This window comes from Amblyomma americanum, chromosome 2 (genome assembly GCF_052857255.1).
Source record: "Amblyomma americanum isolate KBUSLIRL-KWMA chromosome 2, ASM5285725v1, whole genome shotgun sequence".
Classification (NCBI taxonomy): domain Eukaryota; kingdom Metazoa; phylum Arthropoda; class Arachnida; order Ixodida; family Ixodidae; genus Amblyomma; species Amblyomma americanum.
The window spans coordinates 138148278-138167061 of record NC_135498.1 but is presented as its reverse complement, the minus strand read 5'-3'; the positions used below and the strand labels follow the sequence as shown (position 1 = coordinate 138167061).

Here is an 18784-nt window from a genome sequence, read left to right as displayed (position 1 = left end):
GGCGACTATGTTGGTCTCTTCGGTTTTTTCTCTTCTGTCGACTGGTCCGTTTTAAACGAAATCAGCGATGTTGACGAACAAGTCAGCCGCTTCACTGAAATAGTTCTCAATGGTATGCGCCAGTACATACCTCTGCATACTCCTGCTCGCAGCAAGTTTCCGTTCTGGTTTTCCAAGGAACTTAGAGCAGCGCTGAAACTTAAGGAGCGGGCCCACCATAAAGCGAAATGCCCTGGGCTGGATACATGGGCAGAAGAATTTCGCCGCTTGCGTTCCCTTTGCAAACGCCTGTACAAGCGGGATCATGAGTCCTATCTTGAATATTTAGAGAATAGTGCCTCTAATCGTCCTATTGAATTCTGGCGATACGTTCGCAAGCGTTCGAATAAATCTGATAGTCATATTCACTTAGTTGACTCTCATGGAAATGAAATTCGGAATGTCGCTGACGGCTTTGCTCAACACTTTTCCTCTGTGTACAAATCTCCACGTTGCGATTCTGTATGCCTTCCAGCTGGCGCACCTAATTCCGTTCTTCTTGACGAGAAGTTAGTGAGTGAGAGTCTTAAGTGTTTGAAACCATCTTTGTCCCCTGGACCTGATGGCATTCCAGCCGCCATAATAAAAGCCTTCAGTAGTACCTTCGTCCCTGTTTTAACCACGATATTTAATAACTGTTTGAAAAATTCTGCCTTCCCCCGCGTGTGGAAAACGACGCGTGTTTTCCCTGTGTTCAAATCAGGAAACAAATCTGATGTTTCGAACTACCGCCCCATTTCTCTTCTTTGTGCAACCTCTAAGCTTTTTGAACTAGCTTTGCACAAAGTACTTTCCTTCCACCTCAAACATTTAATCATACATAATCAGCATGGTTTCATAAAAGGTCGTTCTACTACAACTAACCTTGTGACTTTTATGACGTATACATCAGCTGAAGTCCTTCAGAGGAGTCAGGTAGACGCTGTGTACTGTGATTTGAGCAAAGCTTTCGATGTTGTTACTCACTCATTACTTCTTCAAAAGCTTCTGCTGTTTGAGATCGACGTTTCAATTGTAGCCCTCCTACGCAACTATCTTCTTGATCGGACCTGCTTTGTCAGTGTAAATGGACAGACCTCATTTGTTTACACTCCAACCAGCGGAGTTCCTCAGGGCTCGGTATTAGGCCCGCTTCTGTTCTCTGTTTTTATCAATGACGTTTCCTCCGTTGTCAAAAACTCCTCGTTTCTCCTTTATGCGGACTATATAAAAATGTTCAAGGCAATACATACTCTTCATGATTGCTTGTCATTGCAATCGGACATATCCGCCTTCTCTGATTGGTGCTTGAAGAATGGGCTCACTCTCAATTCATCTAAAACCAAGGTTGTCTCATTTACGCGTAAAACGCACAGTCTTCTCTACTCTTATTCTGTGAATGGTAGGCTGCTGCCGAGGGTTGATGAAATTAATGACCTCGGCGTACTTTTCGACCGCAGCCTCAGCTTCTCCTCTCATACAAAACGCATTGCTCTGCGGGCTATGCGTACACTTGGCTTCATCTGCAGGCTTTCGAGAGAGTTTCGAGCCCCACTTCCTTTCTTAAAGCTCTACCTCTCCATATGCTTGCCGCTTTTGGAATATGCGTCTGTTGTTTGGAACGGCACTTGCCAGTCGAACTGTGAAAAAATCGACAGAGTTCAGCTAAAGTTTTTACGCATATTTCAACATCGGTTTTCTTGCAAAACTTCCAGCTCTCGTCCCAGGCGGAGTAACTCACTGCAGCTTCCTTCTCTTAGCTGCCGTCGCGTGAGGGCAGATATAATTTTCTTGTATAAACTTCTTCATGGTCACATTCTATGCCCTCAGCTCCTAGCGCGTATCCTTTTGCGTGTACCGCGAAAGAGCATAAGGGAATTCAGACCATTCCAAGTTTCTGCGCTCCTGCACTACCTCTCCCCTCTGGACAGAATGCAAAAGTTGTTCAATTCTCTTTGTCCTCACCTTGATATATTCGAAAATTCTCTCCCTTCTTTTATATTGGATGTCCGTGACGTTCCACTTTGAGCACTCTTTTTCTCATACATAACTTCCCCTTTCATGCATTTTGACTTTACTACACTTGTGCATTTGCACTGGTATTATATTGTTTTTTTTCTCCTTAATTGTTCATCACGTCTACTTGTTTTCATTAATGTTATTTCTTTAATACTGTGTACTCACGCCTGATTGTCTGTAACGCGTTCACTAATTACATTTCTTATTGTGTATGATTGTATTTCTAGCTTGTATTTCAGAGGTTTCTTATTCGTTCATATTAGTATTGGCTTTATTCTTGTTTGTATTTTGCTATATGCTGTACTTGGCTGTTATCGGTCGTTCTTGTGTTCATTCTCTTTGTTTATTGTTTCATTAGTTGTTTATATGTCTGTTGCCTGTTCTAGCTGTTTTCATTTACCGCTGTTCTCGCTGTTTTCTTGTTTTCACTTTTTTGCTTCATGCTTGCTGTCACGCCTAGTTTATATGTCTTTTTTTCTATCGCCTTGACTGCTGCATTAACTCCCGTGAGCCTCTTCCTTTGTGGAAGACAAATTTACATTTTGTGCGTGTGAATGGTGTACCAGCACCAAGACCTTTGGGTTGTTCCTGGGCACCGAAAAATAAAGATTGATTGATTGATTGATTGATTGATTGATTGATTATTATTATTATTATTATTATTATTATTATTATTATTATTATTATTATTATTATTATTATTATTATTATTATTATTATTATTATTATTATTAATATTATTATTATTATTATTATTATTATCCTTCGGGTATAGCAGCCGGGCTCCATAACCATTGAGCCCCCTCGTCGGCAGCCTGCTTTTTCCAAACTTATTGATTTGAATTAAAACAACCACTGAGTTTTAACTCTGGCCGTCATTGAAATGTCCTCCAGAAAAATAGTATTGACGATTACCGGGTTCATGCAGGTTATCAGCTCAGCTGGTCCACTTCGTCCCTTTGATATTGTTGCTTTTGCTTTGAGTGCTTCTGGTGGTGGGTTGGTTCTGATTTAATATCAGCTACGGGTCCCATTTGGGCCCAAGATAATAAATTTATTTTTGCAAAAATGGCGTAGTACTTAACGCACTCCGGCACGGGAAGGCCCAGTATCGCACTGCCTCCGGGATCGGCCCGGGACATACTAGCACGCACGCGTCTTCGTTATCTTTCCTTTCCTATCTTATTAATAATAATATTAATTGGTTTTCGGGGAAAGGGAACGGCGCAGTATCTGTCTCAAACATCGTTGGACACCTGAACCGCGCCGTAAAGGAAGGGATAAAGGAAAGAGTGAAAGAAGAAAGGAAGAGAGAGGTGCCGTAGTGGAGGGCTCCGGAGTAATTTCGACCACCTGGAATCTTTAACGTGCACTGATATTGCACAGCACACGGGCGCCTTAGCGTTTCGCCTCCATAAAAACGCAGCCGCTGCGGTCGGGTTCCAACCCGGCAACTCCGGATCAGTAGCCGAGCGCCCTAACCACTGAGCCACCACGGTGGGTCCTCCTATCTTTCAACGCTTCTACTTTCAGCACGTCGCAGCGGTTGTGGCTCATTTTGAGCCAGTGGACCGGACCGTGTACTTTCTTTTTCCTTCTTCTTGACAGCAGTAGCCGTAGCAGCAGCAGCTGCCAATGATGTGCGGACGTCGATTGCGTTTTGGTTTCGCCAGCATTACAGCGAATCCTTTGTGATGCTAGTACTGTGAAGTCACGGACGCCCGTACTGGTGGTGGTAGCGGTTGTTTATTAAAATATTAGCAAAAAGGAAGGAAAAGATTTTTGCTAGCCCCGGCATCTGCCATCGATACTGAAGCACCTGAGCTGAGGCAGCGGAAATAAGGATAGCAGGCTGAATGGAGAAATGAAATGAATGAGGTGAGAGGACAGGAAGACAGGATAGGGGGAGAGGTAGTATATACAAACTATTTACACAATCAGAAATGTGCCCAGGTTGTACGCGTGATTAGATCCTGTTAGAGGAATTAAAACAAACGCACACAGCAATTAAAACACGCGCACAGCACTGTGTTGGCTACAACTGGAGTCGGGCGTCCAGTTATTAATCATTCAAGGTTGAACTCGCGGAGCGTTTGGTCACTGCGTGTAACTACCTGACGGAGAACAGACGGGATGTCAAGCCCGTGTGTTCGAGGAATGCACCAGGCTCACCAAGATGCGCTCAAGAGTGCGCGCACTGTCATGTGGCCACAATAGCGTCTTGAGGGAGTCTGTAAGTACGCTCAGCGCCCTATAGGCAGCAAGCATATCGCGACGAGCATCGGCGAACGCGGCACAGTGAAGGAGCAGATGTTCAAGTGTTTCCACTGCACCGCATCCGTCACACACATCACTCGTCGCGATTCCTCGTCGCAGGACGACCGTCCTGCGCAGCGCATTTGAGGGCACCGCCCCTGAAATGTCTTAGGTGTGCTGTGCGATGCCAGTGCACGTTAAAGTTACCCAGGTGTTCGAAAATATTCCGGAGCCCTCCACTGCGGTACCTATTTCTTCTCTCACTCCAACGACCTACCTATTTTTACTCTCACTCCAATACAACGAATCTCCGGACCCCGTAAAGTATCTGTTATGGGTCCAATTGGACTTATTTTTGGCAATGTGGCGGAGAGTTTGAAGGATGCTTCACTCCCGCCACCGGTTGGCCCGGTATTGCATTACCTCCGGGATCGGCCTTGCCTTTAGCTCGTCTTTACTATCCTGTCTTTCTATCCCATCTTTCAACTCTCCTACTATCTGCACGTGGTAGCGATTCTGGCTCGGCTTGAGCCAGTGAGCAGGCCTGCGCACTTTGCGGCGCAGTTCAGGTGTCCGCCGATATGTGAGCGACACTGCGCCATTTCCGTTCCCAAAAAACTAATTTCATATCATTCATTTGATTTCATCGCCCCGAAAGCGGTTGATCTCTATTCGACATTTAATGTTTGAGGCTCTTGCCACCCGCATGCGTGTAACGTTCAGTCACGACGCTCAACCTCGGCTACGTCTATGGCCCTCCACTAACATGTCTTGGGTGCCGTGTTACTGCTTGCTTCTCTGTCATAATAACTGGTGTGCCTGGATCTGCACATGCTGGCCGGATGCTGCGTCATTAGGTCAATTCGTAATGTTGCCTGAGTGCGCGTTTCGAGGCGCTTGGCGCAGTGTTGTTCCACAAAGCGCCTCATCTGATAGCGAAGAAGTTAGCGGGAGGCGCCAGCAATTTTTATTTTATTTTTTATTCACAGACAAACCAGTAGACAAAAAGCATTTAAGCACCATGGAAATACAACTTCTCTGAACATAATTTCAGGAAAAGAAATAAAATGAAGGAAAAATACACTGCTTCAAATTAGAACAGAAACGTCATCAATCAATACAAAGTGGTGCGAAAGTAAAAATTGAAGAAAAAAGATATTTCTCCTTGAAACAGAGATAAGTGATATCTGCAAGAAATAAAAGAAGGAAGATTCAGTAAATTCGATATTAGTTGTTTTATTCTTTTAATGTCCTAGGCAAAAAGCAATATTTAAAACAATTTCTTATTATGTGAATTTTATGTGAATTCTAATGTTTGTTAGTTGATGCATCTGCCTTCCGGCATAGAGGCGGGTTGTTCCCGTTACCTATTACACGGAGAAATGAAACAGTTTCAGGTTTTGTATCCGCACTGTAAGCCAATAGAACAAGGAGCATGCAAGATTTATCAATTGTCCTGAGCCAAATATTCATTTAAAAAGGATTTTTTTATATTGCTTCAAATGACTGAGGAATTAAGCAACAATTAATGTCCGCTATCAAGCTAAAGAAAAAACGTTGAATAGAAAATAACTGTAAAAAATCGAAATTTTAACCACATACCACGAGGAGCAGTGATAACAAAAATCAATAAGGGTCTCAACTTTGCAGGTGGCAATAAAACGAGCGTCTAACAGGTAGAACTGACGTGAACTGAAAATCGACGTGCTCCTCTCTCTTACGGCGCGGTTCAGCTGTCTGCCGATATTTGAGACATATACTGGGCCATTTCATTGGCCCAAAAACCGATTTTCATTTTTTTTCCTCTCAAGCAGTGACATAAATAGCTGACCTCTACGCTTTGAATTCCTCCCGAAGAACTCCTCAAAAAAAAAGAATTGAGTGTAATTTAGCAGAAACACTGAGGAAATCGAGAAAATTTGTTTTTTAATGTAAATCGTAGCTGCCTACAAAATCCAAAGATGTCACAACAAAGCTATAAAAACGCCATAAAAATCAATTTTTTGTGACAGGGATCCATGCGTTTGAAGAATTTTGAGAAAACGCTTTAGGTCTATGCCTACGCTCTTTATTCTCCCTTGAACGTAATAAAATTGTCTTTGATTTAACACACTTTCAAAGAGCAATATTTGTGAGTTTTTTTCACCGAAAATAACATTCGGAAGTTTTCCGGGTTTAATCAAAAGTCAAATCTTTTGGTATATTTATGTATATAAAGTTCAGATTTTACAGTTTTCGTATCCTAAGATGGGCTCCACGGTCGTAAGAATGCAAGTTTACAAAACAGATTTTTTTTCCGAGACGACTACAAAGCTCTTTCGAAATTAAGTTTCAATGCTTTGTGTGACACATTTACCTGTAAAATGTAACCATTTCGCTGAAGACAAAAACTTGTTTTAGATCTCCATTGCAAGTTGCCTGAACATACTCAAATGCATTCAGCTTGCTGATTGCACAGTAATCTGAAATACGCCGCACAAGTGCTCATTCGGAGCTCTCACGCTGTTTTTTTTTGTTGTTGCACATGCACGTGAGATAAGACGAGATACCTTACATAGTCAACCAACTTTAGTTGGGCGGCTGCCTTGCAACAATTTGGAATGCAGTACGGATTTAGAAATGCTCCTGCGCTCGACTTTGTCTCAAACCTCAGACATCTCATGGCCTTAGGGAATCCTTCAGCGACAGTACGTACCAATCTATCCCGTACTGCAATGATATGGTAGGTACTCAGAAAAGAGCAGGTATCTGAACGACTGTGTTGCATGAGATTCCTTAGGAGGACGCGTATCACATTAACAAGGCTTAAAATGAATGAAAACAAAATATGAAGTGTTTTTTTACAACTTATATTGTGAACGAGATATTTGGTACTACAGTGCTTCGAGCTTTTTGGAGCGCTTGAAATCACGTAAATCAGTGTTGTGTGACTCAGAACAGTTTTTTTATGAGGCGTAGACAATACAGTGCTCACCAACAAAAAAAACGTTTATAAAGAAGAAAACAAGCACACCTTTGTATCATGGGATAATGATTTGGTATATGAGGTTTAACGTCCCAAAGCGACTTGCTAGTGACGAACGCCATAGGTGACTTTCCAGTTTTGGCATTGAAGTTAAAATGAAATGAAAAATGATTTTTGGGAAAGGAAATGGCGCAGTATCTGTCTCACATACCGGCGGACACCTGAACTGCGCCGTAATGGAAGGGATAAAGCAGGAACTAAAAGAACAAAGAGGTGCTGGAGAGGAGAGCTCCGGAATAATTTAGACCACCTGAGGATCTTCAACGTACACTGACATCGCACAGCACACGGCCACCTTTGCGTTTCGCCTCCATCGAAACGCGGCCACCGTGGTCGGGTTCGAACCCGGGTACTCCGGGACAGCAGCCGAGTGCGCTAACCACTGAGCCACCGCGGCGATTTCACAAACTTTGCGATAGGCTTCGAATCAGTATGTATAGCTGCATTGCTGAAACAGTACAACGCCCAATAAAGATGGTTTGGTTTATGGGGGTTTAACGTCCCAAAGCGACTCAGGCTATAAGGGACGTCCCAATAAAGAGGTCGAAAATGAGTCCATACTATGTCACTCGACTTAGCTAAACAGTAACGAAAAGTTTCCCCGATATCACTGCACTGACTTGCTTAAAAGTACGGCGGCACCACGGGCTGATCAGGATATTGAAAATTAGAAAAAATTGGATATCACTTTACGAAAATGCGCGAGAATGCTTTTTGTTTCGTCCGTAATGTGTCTTGTGCCGTTGCGTGTCTGCAACGCGGTGTAGGCACGAATACAGCAGAATCATTGGTATCCTATTTTCACTGCCCCCTGTGCAGCTGCTACGAGAGCAGAAGGCTTCACGTCACTACTTTTTTATGGAATCTTCAGTGGTTAGTTTGCGTTTCCAAAGGTTTTAGGTTTGGTCACGCGTGTAGCGCATTATCAGCGCCTTGTCCAGATAAGTATTTTAGTTCCTGAATTTCATCTCTGCTAGAATCAAGGATTTCAAGTCACAATCCAAACACCGACAATTTAGTAGGAATATTTTCATACTGTTCACCGGAGGTAGTGCTATCCAAGGCAAGCTCCTCTCCGCTCTTTTCTTTGTTCTGTATTGCTGAATCAAAAAGAACTCTTCCGGACGGACTTCCGCGCCTACAACTCCAGGTACGCAGTAACATCTCTTCTAATGTCATAAAAACACCAGTACAAGTTAAGCATCAATTTTGGTGCCCTAACAAAGGTTTCACTTTTTCATTTAACCCTATGGTCATAACCGTAAGAAAGTTTACTTTTGCGCTTTCGATTGCAGGGGCCAAATTACCAGTTAAATAAAAAACGTCAAGTAGCTTTGCCTCAAAGTGGCAACGAAACAGGCAAATGATTCTTTCACGTGAAATTTTAAACTATATATTCCTTTGTGTGGAAGCAAGGCTGCTCTATACCACCTCTCCGGAATCATGTATTTTGAAGTGAAGCCACTAGCTCTGTCAAGGCACCCCAGCTTCCCTCCTCCTCCCCCCGCTTTCAGAAGCGCCACCCAGCAGTAAGGAGCCTATCAATCACACTGCCTTCATTGGGCGCTGGCCATCACCTCACAACCCTCTATCTACCGCCTTGCCGCATCCCTGCCTGCCTTGAATCTTCAGAAGCGCCAACCGCAACCTTACCAGCTCCACCACACTGCATAAGGCCTCCACTCACTAGAAGCAAAAGCAGCTGCGGCACAAAAAGAGGCGGCGAAATCCGATTCTAGGACGCAGAGGGAAAGGAACCTGGCCACCCCTAAGCGCCAGCCAACCGTCGCTTTTTCCTCCAACCCAACCACCCTCTGTACAATGCTCCTCAACCACCCATTGCCACTCTCTACCGACCACCGTCCACCTTCACCCTCTAGCAAAATCCTTTCGCGTGTGTGAAACCTCGGCATATAGTAGACACATTAAGCAGAGTGAATGCTTCAAAATAATCGGCGGGGATAAGTCTAACTACGTTCACATAATTGTCTAATCAGAAGTAGGATGGTCCCGTTATCTTTTTTTCTCTTTGCCGAGATCATGCCCTTTGACTGCTTAATAGGTCATTTATGCGAATAAAGCTATTTTTGGTTCGCGCTTTGCGTTTTCTGCTCTGAGCGCATGCAACTCATTCGAATATCGATTGCAGCTTGCACCGCATGCGGAATGTAAACACTATAACATATGTCTTTACAGCTTGTAGATGATCCATAGTGGTTTAAAGCAGGCTGAGAAATAGCTATAACTCGGTTATTTTATTTGCGCTGCTGGCTTTCGGTAGCATCGAGAAGCAAGTTCATACGACAAGAGGGTCATGCAGCCATGTCTTTGTCATCACCGATAGCCAGATTTCGGGTCATGCAGCCCCGGCCCTCTAATATAAGAATATGAGCTATTAGGACAGGATCATGGTATAATTTATCTCCAAAAAACCTGCTGAGCTAGGGCTTACAGTTCCTCCTAATGATAAAATAAAAAACGGGTAGGAACAGAATAATTCGAAGCAGCGGTTTAGGCTGTTTACTTCTGCTTCCCCAATGTAAAACGTGAGGTGGGGGTCCAGGTAGTGGCCCAGGAAATGAACATTTAGATTATGTTAGAGCTATTCAACAAATATATTTTTTTCTCCATCAGAAAGGAAGTGCTATTTACTCTTTTTTCGCTTGCTGGTTTTGACCTTTTGTGGTAGTAAACATAAAAGCGCTATTAATGATGCCCCTTTATGGTTTTCAAACACATACAACAATGAACTTGAGTAAAATGATGGAGAACGCACTGACCGCGCACGCCCTCCACTATCGACTTATCGAGCGCCCAGCCTATATTGATCACAATGCCCAGAATCAATTAGTAAGAACCACGTGGGCGAAACGGTGCACAAAAAATGTTTGAAAAAGCAGCGCATCGTTTCTAGCGCGGTTGCTTGCCAGCTGTTTTAACCGTAGCCCACACCGATGCCCCGCAAAGAAGCGGCCAATTTTGCAGGCACTGGACAACGTCGAAAGTAAGCTGTGCCTTAAGAAGTATAGACCCCATCCGTCTCATTGGAAAACACATCCATCGCTCTCAGCCATCATAACATGCACATTTACAGCTAAAGCTCTCGTTCAAGGCAGAAGCTGCAAAAGCCGGACCATCGCTCAAGCCTTTACCTTGATTTTGAAAGAATAAATAAATGAATATAAAAATGTTGCCGCGCCTGGAATTCGAGAACGCGGCGGCGTGGACGAAGCAGCTTCGCTGGCCACTAGACGAGAGCACTATGCTATCGCCGCAGCCGATCAGGCTTTTGGTTAAACTGCGACACACTCTCGCACAGTGCGTTTCATATGGTCGTCTTCATTAAATTCGGTCTGCGGCGCTAACAGATCAGATGAGATTATCCTCGATCAGAGCTTAATCTGAGTGTAATATCGTCGCCATACGTGCTGACGACACAGCACAGCACAACCATGAGCCAATCAGGCTAAACACAGGCTTTCACACGTCTAAAAGGTTTAACTACTCTAAACCCCAACCACTTTTGTTTGTCTATAGCATTTCGACATAACAAACAACAATACATACGGTAACGGCATTTTACGAAATATTCTTGCAAAGATGTTTTAACTTCAATCATTTTCTTGGTCTTATTTTTTGTAGCCATTGGCAAGATGCCTGATCAATTTTAAGAGCGTTAACTATAACTATTCGTATTCGAACGTTTCTTGTCCGTCCGATATTTCAAGATGGCGGCCGTTCTGTAGCAGTAGTAAGTGGTTTTATTAGAATAATAATAAAAAGGAAGGAAAGATTTTTGCTAACCCCGGCATCTGCCATCGATACTAAGCACCTCAGCTGGGGCAGCGGAAATAAAACATAGCAGGCAGATTGGAGAAAAGAAATGAAAGAGGTGAGGGAACAGGAAGAGAGGATAGGGATGGATGTAATATACAAAAACTTTTACACAATAACAAGTGTGTCCAGGTTGTTCGCGTATTAGTTCATGATGGAGCAATTACAACTTACGCGCTATGTTCCCTACAACTGGAGTGGGGCGTCCGAAGTAGAACTCGTCCAAGGTAGAACTCGCGGAGCGTTCGGTCAGTGCGTGTAACTACCTTGCGGAGAACAGACGGGACGTCCAGCCCGTCTGTTCGAGGTACGCACAGATGCTAACCAAGGTGCGCTCGAGAGTGAGCGCACTGCCCTGCGGCCACAATAGCGTCTTGGGGGAGTCTGGTAGTATGCCCAGCGCCCTACAGGCCGCAAGCATATCGCGACGAGCATCGGCGAACGCAGCACAGTGAAGCAGCAGGTGCTCTGGTTTCCACTGCACCGCATCCGTCACAAACATCACACGTCGCTATTTCGTGACGTTCCCTTCGTTCCCCGCGACACACGCAGCCAATACGGGCGCGGAGGATCATTGCAAGTTGCGACCGGGTAAGTGCGCGACCGCCGGTGATGTTGACAATGCGCTCACCTCCTGCGATGCGTGGGTCAGGGTGCTGCTTTCGGAGAAAGTCGCGGATGGCCGCACGCACATCCTCTAGCGCAAGGGGCAGATCGCTGGCAGGTAGTTGGTGTGCAGAGGTCGCTAGGTCGTCAGCTTTTTCGTTGCCGGTGATGCCGCAGTTACCGGGCACCCACTGTGCACGCACGGCGCATCTTCTCTGGGCGAGGCGCTAGACGCGCGAGCGAATGTCCAGCACTAGTGGGGTACCGCGGCCGTTGGATTGCAGACGGCTGAGGGCGGTGCGGGAGTCGCACCGCAGAGCACTCCTGTGTGGCGCAGGGCCGATGGTGAGCAGCAGGTCCAGCCCAAGCCGGATCCCCATCAACTCCTCCGTGGTGGAGAAGCCCGGGCAGGTTGCGTGTTGTTGGCTGTGCAGTCGCAGGGCGGGGATGGTAGCCGCCGCTCCATGGGAGCAGCTGTACCGGGCCACTGAGCCGTCGGTGTACACTAGGAGATGGTCCTGGAGCTCCTCGTGTATGATGGCTCTGGCCAGCTGCTGCACAGCACAGAGGGGTGTGCTCCACTTTCCCGCGATGCCGACGATCTCTCGCTGTACCTCCGAGGCAGCAGGCCAGGGCGGGCAGGAGCCGTAGGGGGTGGGCCTTGAGTTAATTGCTCACACTCGAGCAGCGCCCCGCTCATTCGTGAGCGCGGGTGCGAGCGCATACGCTGCTGCAGCGAGAAGCAGTCCGGTGCGCGGTGAAGCCGGTCGATGTGAATCAGTGCCATGCGGGCTGCTTGGAGCTCAAACGGCCACGCTCCTGCCTCGGGCAACGTTGCGGCGCTCTGCGAGTTTTTGGGCAGGCCTAGGCACAGGCGCAGGGACTTGCGGTGGTGGACCTCGAGCTCTTCTAGCCCTGCTTGCGCACCGGGACGAGCGGCAACGCATAGAGCACCGCCCAAAAAGGGGCGGCATGGTATAGCCGCATCGCGGCTTGCTGGGAGGTGCACTGGCCTCGAGCGGTGAGCTTGTACACGGCGGCGGTGATCCTCTTCACCTGCAGACAGGCCTTGGTCGCCGCAGGTTGGAAGGAAAGGCGGCAGTCGATGTCCAGCCCAAGGTAGCGCACCGATTTAAGCGAAATAATTGGAGTCCTGCCCAGTGACAGTGGCGCAAGGTGCGCGCGCGAGCGCGAAACGGAGGCCGTGGCCACCGATTTGCCCACGCTCAGCGACAGACCAAGGCCGCGCAAGCTGGCGTCGATTGCGGTCAGAGCTCCTTGAAGGCACCATCGCACGCGGAGCGCCTTGCCCGGTGGTCCCCGGCACCACAGAGCTATTTCGGCTGCATATATGCATATGTACGCATGGTGTCGGCCGCTCGTGGGGTAGGAGCCGGCACCATGTGATCAGACTGCTGCAGCCATGGAGGAAAAAAAAAAAACTACGGGACAGCGTGACGTAGTAATCTTGAAGCTAGTCATAAAAAATATAATGCAAAGCATCATGTGAAATAGGCCCTTACGTGACAAAGCTGCCGTAGCTCCTAGCCGAATTTCGGTTTCGGTGTCGCTCTCTCGCTGCGTTGCGGAGCACTCACGTTCACTATAAAGCACCGCGATCCAAGATGGTTGGTAGTAAGGTAACTGTGGAGGGCCTATTTCCCAAGAGTTAGCAGCGGTGTTAGAGGAGGACAGCTTGCGGAGGCTGAGCACGTGACGTCATGCTCCCTCCTAGTTATTTATTCTTGCATGGCTGCAGCATCGTGCAATATGTGACCCCCCTCACGTCACCACGCGACCGCAGTCGTCGGGTCTGCATGGCGACCGGTTCACCCCTCATGCTGGTGTTCTGCTATATATATATATATATATATATATATATATATATATATATATATATATATATATATATATATATATATATATATATATATATGTTACGAACGTAGGTTGCGTTGGCTCCGCAGAATAAAGATTTAAGAGAAGTGGGCACTTCTACAAAGACACTTTTATTTATCAACGTTTCGACCGCGGTGCGGTCGGTCGAAACGTTGATAAATAAAAGTGTCTTTGTAGAAGTGCCCACTTCTCTTAAATCTATATATATATATATATATATATATATATATATATATATATATATATATATATATATGTACAGTCTGAGCGGAGCGGGTGCCCAAACTGGTGCGACTTAGGGTCGCAATCGGTGACAAAATTGTGGCCCACCCGTTCGGCGCAAAAGATTCTGTATGGTGGCAAACGCATCGGCGGGATTCGGTGAACATAGCTTTTATTCGAGTTGAAGCCTGGTGTGTAAGAGATATGTACTGACATTCTTTGGTCCTCGAATCTGTAATAGCGGCGACCCACTGCTCGCAGAGAGATACGGGTGATACCAAAGCAATCGTCCTTTCGTCATGTACACTTTGATATCCGAATTTGGAACCTTAGAGTGAAATTTGGATATACGTTAATAATAAGGGGCACGTTAATAATCATTCTTAGCAATATAGAACAGTCGATAGCATAGGTGAAAACAACTTAGCTAACGCTCTACATTTATTTCGCATTCGCGATTCATTTTTAAATTTTTTCTTTACTTGCACACACTGCAGCCTCATCATGGATATTGAAAAAGTGGGGACAGTAGAAATAAAAAAAGAGAAAGTCAACACTCAAAAACATTTGGAAGGGCTTGCAAGAATTCTTCTGACAAAAATTCGAGTGGTGGTCTATGCTAAACAGTTCCCAACTTGAATTAAGAGAGTGGAAATGCTGTAAGTTGGTGCGTGGGCAGCATGAGGAAATGTTTAAATCGTGATAGCTCCTTTTACATGAAACCTTGGAAAATCTTAGACAGTTATTTAGCGACGAGACGCGAGGTGAACTGACCAAACTGTACATGAATTCTACGTATTCGAGACGACAACGCGGCAGCACATTCAGGGACGTCTAGTGCGAGCACAAATGAAGACGGCTTGAGATATCTGTCCAATATTCTCTAAACAAAGGCGCTGCTTTTTCAATAGACATTCCACTTTGATTTGTTACCATTACATTCTTTATGAAGTGTAGCATATCCATGGCATGCTCGCAGTAACGCCAGACCAGGGAAGCAGCAGCGTAGTCAGTAGTCAGGCTCGCGTTCTATCGTTGAGCGTCTCAGAGTTTGTTGGGCGACATCTATATTCAACTGGGCCACCGGAATATCTGGTGCTGGAAAATCTGGGGAACATGTGCCATTTGAGGGTCGCCGAGCAGATATGCCTTCATCCAGGCTCACTGTTTCTGGATTCTGTATATGTGTTGCTTGGTCTGGCTCACTGCGATGTGTGGTGGTTGTATTTACTGCCGGGTTATCCCCTAGTGCTTCTGGTCACGGGCGGACCTTGTCGACGTGCCGCTGGACGACACCGTCCGACATTTCCACGGTGAACATTCTCGCTGAAGACATCGCCCTCGCAAGGCCGGGCGTCCATTTGCTCCCCGCACCGCAATTGTGGGTATGCACCTCATTTCCAGGTATGGACAGCCAGTCATCGTTGTTCTTTTTTGGTCCCGGAGGTTCTGGCAGAAAGCATGTGTCCAAGCGTGAGCGTGTTTGATAGCCTAAAAACAGCTCTGCTGGGGATTTACCCGATTTTCGCGGTGTCCCAGTACCTCGGAGAACACGTCGTGGTAGTCATGGAATATGCTGTTCAGGCTGGATTCGCGTGCTTCTATTATTGACGCTGAGTCCTCGACAAACGAACCACCGGAACACCTGCGCTCTTCGGCTGCTGGATAACATCGCGACCGCAGAGGCTTGGTCCCGCACAGTCCAACACGGTCAGCGCACACTTTACTGTCGCCCCTTTATGACAAACCTGGGGCTCAGGCTCCCCAAATTCTGGAAGGCGTCTTGTGTAAGAGGATAAATTTAGACTGAACGGTTTCAGTTTTGGCCATTGCCCGCGATGCTTATCGTACAGTTGACGCGGAATGAGACAAACGGGCGACCCGGTATCGGCTTCTATGCTCAGCTGCACACCGCCCCAAGCAAATATTTGACGGATCGGCGATTCCAGACAGCTTTTTCGTTGTGATACCAAAGTCCAAATGTGGGCGGCTTCGTGTTCCTCGTCTTCTGCGGTTTCCGTCCCCAAGAGGGAGTTAGTTTGTGCCGTCCTTGCCGTGCTTTGTTGTCGAGCCCTGCGGCTTCCACATTTCCTTGCGAGGTGACCATATCGTATACAGCGGTAACAAACAGCGTTAGACCAGGAGCAACATGTGTCATTATGTTTTGTACTACACACCTTCTGCATTCTTGGTGTGCGGCAGCCCTCCTCTCATTCAGCAGAGTTTCCTTCTGATACGCCTGTGCTTTTAACACGGGTGTCCTTGCCGGCCCGATCAAGCGTTTTACGTGACTATCCGCAGCCTCAGCTGCGAGGGCCATTGTCGCAAGTTTTTGTAGCGTTAATTCCTGCTTTGCCAGTAGCTGCTTCTTCAGGGCACCTGACCGTATACCACACACAATGCGATCTCGTAGCATGCGATCCAAAGCACTGCCAAAATTGCAATTATCAGCTATCTGGCGAATCTCTACCAGGAATTCATTCATCGGCTCACCCTCCGCTTGACCAGAACTAAAGAACTTGTAGCTCTCAGTAATGTCGTGTCTCTACTGACTGTAATTCTCACTCAAAACATTGACGACTTCTTCATGCGTCAACACATTTGGTTTGCGCGGAGCCACCTTCCCTGCCAGCACTTGGATCGTATTCGTATTTAACGCGGCAAACAACAATGCTATTATCTTAGTCGAGTCTTCAATCGCATTCGCTTGGAAGTATGCTTTTACTTTGTACGACAGCCACTTATCTTTGCCTTCTCCAACGTCCGGAAGGTGGTGAGCCATGATGGCCTTAATTGCTCGGCTCTGTGTGGGTTCCTGTTCAGTGTCGACTTTCACTGCATGCTCGATGTCCGTCCTCGTCGCCACTTTAGCATAGCCATGGCTTTCTCGCAGTAACGCCAGACCAGGGCAGCTGCAGCGTCTTCAGTACAACCAAAAATGCACATTTATTCACAGGTGTTGAGCGTACTTTTAAGTAGCCAAGTGGGAGGAAGATAGGAAGGAGCTCATCTTAGTAGTGATAGTCCGAAGCTCTGAAGGATCGCCAGATAAGGCGATAACAGGTTCGCGCACTTCAAAACACAAGTGAAGTTGCAACATAAAGATTACAAACAACACAACCATAGTCGACGAAGGAGGGATTGAGTGTATCATAAGTTAAATGTTTAGTTTCTTCAGGACCTCTGAACAGGATGTGTGTGCGGTAGCCTTTTAAAAACATTGTTACAGATCCCATTAATGTATTTTGACCACATGTCGTGGGTGAGCAGGACACCAAGATGTTGCTATTCGTACACTTTGTAAATCCATCGCAATGAATGTACCTGTAACAGAGGGCTGCCATGAAAGTCGTCAAAATTCGATAAAGACGGTCTTAGGAATGTTCATTTTTATTCGCCGGGTCTCGATCCATTAGCACAAATAAGAGAATTAATCGTTATTCATAGTGTGATCGACTGCTCTGTTAATGGAGCGGTAAAAAATTCAGACAGTTGCATAAATGGCTCTCTTTATTAAAGCGTCAAGGAGTAAATTATTAATACACAGCATGAAAAAAAGGGACCCAGGCTCAACATTGGGGCGTTCCATACGAAACAATAACAAATGAGTTGGTCTAGTAATAGCGTTCCTATTGAGTATGCCGGCAAAAATATTTGGTGATTTGTTAACCGCGCAGACTGCCTTAATATGGCGCACAGCTTATGCGTTAGTGTACGGTGAAAAATCATGCCATACGCGAATAAAACGTTTATAAAATTGGCTGCAACCTTTTCAAGATAACTTCTAGAGAAAACTGGTCGAGAGAACTGCTCGAACGAACTGCTCTCCTGTATCAAGGGAACTGTTAAAACTCTGGACAAATTCTGCAAGTGGTATTACGGTAGCGACCTGCGACGAAAATCATTTAGGAAATCAATTAATATCAATTAGTCTCGATATATATTATAACAATAGAAATAATGCGCCTCAGAAGTTTAACACGAATGCGAATGAGTTGACAACAAAATGCGCCTGTAGGTATAGAGGAATTGTAAATTACGGACTTTGAAAGTTGGCGAAGCATTAGCAAATATTCATGACGAGAAAAGAGTGACGGTTGTTTAGAATTTTCTAAGGTGCACGTACGCGCTGGACCGATGGGAGTAACGAGCAAGGAAAGTAACAGGCTGAGATGCGTTCTTGTTATTTATTATAGCGCCTCTGGTTGGCAGCCTCTCGAATTTTTTCCACAAAAGTTGGGACCCCTTAAGGCTAAGCACAGCACATTTATCGCGTTCTACGCGTAGGTCACCATCAAGCATTCTCATGAGGATAAAGACTATGAGGCAATTGACGTTTGCCTTCGAAATGAATCACCGCACATACACTGCAGTTCAGATCCGCCAACTGTGCTGCATCTCCGAATTTACAGTAATGTCTTTGGGCCAGAAAATGCTTCTGCTGATGCGGTGTCCCACGTGAATGCTCTGGCGTCCCAATCACAAGTGGACATTGAAGAGCTAGCAGCCGCCCTGCGCAACGACCGCCTGCTATTCTGCGGTGACTGGCAAGTTGGAGCTACTCCACTGATAACTGAAGGCTGCCCTCACCACTCATCAGCCAACAGAACGCTGGTGCGAACAAAATCCCCTCGTCTTTCTGGGCATTCGTTCTTCACTGAAGGCTGCTCTGGAGTGCTGTTTTGCTTAATTAGTCTACAATGTTTCATTGCGCTTCGTTGATAATTCTCGCCTCCGACCTAGCCGTTCAACCATAATGCTACCACCTACATTTGAGACCTGTGCAACAAGTTTCGACACATTACTCCTGTCATGTCTGCTAACCACCACCCCGATACATTTTTTTCTCAGCCACGATATGAACTCCTGCACCCATGGCTTGGTCCGGCAAAACCATCTCTCCCT

At 46.1% G+C, this 18784-nt stretch overlaps 1 pseudogene; it reads left to right on the top strand.

The window, feature by feature from the left end:
* Positions 1 to 4599: 4599 nt before the first annotated feature.
* On the top strand, positions 4600 to 4738 carry LOC144122350 (U2 spliceosomal RNA; annotated as a pseudogene).
* The last annotated feature ends 14046 nt before the right edge of the window (positions 4739 to 18784 follow it).